We start from the raw sequence: 3,004 nt of genomic DNA on the forward strand, positions 1-3,004 counted from the left end.
TCACACCACATCTGAGGATGTCATTCAACAAATATACCCTGCCCCCTGCACCTTTCTCCTCTTGGGTCATTTAGTCACAACCAATTCATTTGAGGCTTCAGCCTGAGGGTTCCAACCATAGATGTCTCACTCCCAGTCACTCTCCTTAAAAGGAGGCCAGAAGCCTCACTAGAATCCGGGAACTGTGTCTCTCACACTTCTCAAGAACACAAGGGCTCTCAACAAGAAGTGAAGACTACTCAGGAGGGAGAGAGGGGGGAGATGTTCTGAACCTGGAGCTCCACTGTCCATTGTCCAGTCTTGTGAAGACAATTCTGAGCGGCTGTCGTGGAACATGGTTAGAAAGTGCAGGTGGAATGATAGGGCTGGCTTCGACAGTATTCAGTAGAGATGTGCTGTGTGGAGGCTGGAGGTCTGTCATCCTGGTGACTTGGGGTGGCCCTTGGGGTCCAAATTCAGTTGTATTGGACAGAGGCTTGCCGCTTCGCATTTTAGGTTTCTGACTGTTCTGCTGCGGGATCTGGAGGGTCGTGAGTTTTGCTTTCTTTGCAGGATTCCACCAATTCTGTTCGGGAGTCTGGGCAGATCTTTTTCCTGGTGCCTGGATGCTGAGTGGAGAGTCCTGGCCCCTTCTACCTCTGGCAGGCTGTGGACTGGATTTTGAGATCCTATCAGGACCCTCGACTTGTGCCTGGGGGCTGAGGACATGGCCCAGGGCAAGGGTTTTTGAGGCCTCCTGGGAAACATAATAAGCACAAGCATCACATCTGTTGTCTGTTGTGTTCGCCATGAGGGTAGAGTCCTGGCCAAAGTGTTTGGTTGCTGGCTGAGAAGAGCCAGTGATATCCACTTCTTCTTCTTTAGTTTGTCCATGACATGAGAAGAAACTTGGATCATGATCTTCCATAGGAGACCATGCAGGGAAGACGGATTTCCAGTCAGGTTTCCTTACAGGTGGCCAGTTTCTGAGGGCAGAGTCCAGGACAGATCCCATCTTGGTAGTGTGAACGGGCATGGGCCTGCAAGGATGCTGTGGGAGAAGACACCACAGGATATATATTAGGATTTCCTCCAAGTCAAGTGGAAAAGAAAAATCAACCAAACATAAAGGCGTGGAAGTTACCAACTTCTCTCTAACAGAAGAAATACAGGCAGTCTCTTTGTATAGGAAGAGGTACCCGAACTCAGTTAGGCTCAGGGGAAATAAATTACAATATCAGCTGGATATATTGTTCCCATCAGGCTGAAAACTATAAACTTTTGTACTATCCTGTCTTGCTCAATAATATAGAATAAGCCCTTTCCTACAAACTTCTATGGAGTAGACATGGTTACAGGTCTTTTGAAGATGGATGGATGGCTAATGTGTTTTCAAGAGATATTGGGAAATACGTAACACAACTTAAAAGAAGCAGATTTTCCCCTGTGCAAAACTACCTCTTGGAAGGCATCTGACTAAATCACTTACACCTATGCACGGAAATGCTCCCACTAGCGTGTTTTTGGTAGGAATGCAAGAAATATTACAAAAACAAAGAAGCAAAGGGAAAATGGCCCCTGAAATGTATACAGAAAATTTGGAATCCTGTGGGCCAGAATAGAATTGTAAAACACTTTGCAGAGAAGGGGCATGGGAGTGAAGAAAATCAAGCCTACATAGAAGAGAAATAGAGTGGGGAACCCAGTTGACTCACCCTCAAGTAGTCACAAGATTCTGTCGATTCCTTCCAGTTTTGCTGCTCTTTCTCCTTGGGTCTCGGGAAATTTCTGGAGCAGAGCTTTCCTCTCATGCTCTTCTTCCCTGATTGGAAAACAGAAAAAAACCTGTTAAGTGGACATGCCCCAACTTATTGTCCCAACCTAGGATTAGTATTCCAGGGGCCCAGTCCTATTCATGGTTTTGGGATGAGGGAGGTATTGAATCACTGTGATCTTTTCCAAGGCTGCCTATTCCCTCACCTCAGATTCATCCTCCAACCTCATTCAGCCCCCTAGATTTGTCCGTTCTGTACTTCAAGATAGAGTCTACTGTTTTGTCCCTACCATGTGCAAACTTCCAAGATATGCCCCAGCCCCAACCCTTAGTGATTGTCCAGGACTAGAATTATCTCCTGAATGTGGACACCTGGAGAGTATTGAGCTCTTGGCTATTTCTCTGCAGTTACCCTGTCCTTCTCTGGAGATGGCTGGGCACACACCATAGACATGAAAACACATCATCTACTTTAATACCCAAGGACTTTCCGTGTTTCTCACCTTTGTCTTTGTTCCTTCTCTCTTTCCAACTTCTTAAAGGGGCAAAGGGTCTGAGGCTTCTGGGGCTTCTTTGGCTCCAGGTTCTCCTTCTTCATCTTTTCTGAGCCCAAGGTCTGGGGTACTGTGGCCCCACTCCAGCACTTTATGGGGCACCACTTACTTCTTGTTGTGTGCCCAAAGGCTCCACAGTTCTTGCACTTCCTCTGTGGGTAGAGAAGAAGGGTGCTTGGTGACTCAGCAAAAATAACAGGCAGCTTTCAAAGGTCAAGATACTATCAGATTTTAATAGCTAGGTCTTGTTTTGCTGGAGGGAACATCTGCACATGGCCCGATAAGTGTAAGGAATTTCAGGAGATTATGGTCCTGCTCAAGTCAGAGCAGAGAACTGGGAGGAACAACTGGAGAGTCTAAGGATGAGGATTATGAGTCAGATTTCAAGAAACTGAACAAACACTAGGCTGGAAAGGACACTAAATAGGGAGAAAGATAGCCCCTCAAAAACTACGAATGGGCTAATTAACCAGGTGAGAATGTCACAAACTGGACCAGCCTTGAATGAGAAAGAACAATTGAGTTAAGAACATAGACGGTTATATGTTCCAACCATCTCTCTAGAATCCATGCAGCCCTTCTGGTTCCTGGGAGGTTCAAGCCTCCACTTACCCTGGGATCCTCCTGCTCTGGTTGGGGAGCCCTCTGGGCCACCAGTCCTCTCCATAGCCTCTTCATGGTCTGGGCTTTATGGGGG

This window comes from Loxodonta africana, chromosome 21 (genome assembly GCF_030014295.1).
Source record: "Loxodonta africana isolate mLoxAfr1 chromosome 21, mLoxAfr1.hap2, whole genome shotgun sequence".
NCBI lineage: Eukaryota > Metazoa > Chordata > Mammalia > Proboscidea > Elephantidae > Loxodonta > Loxodonta africana.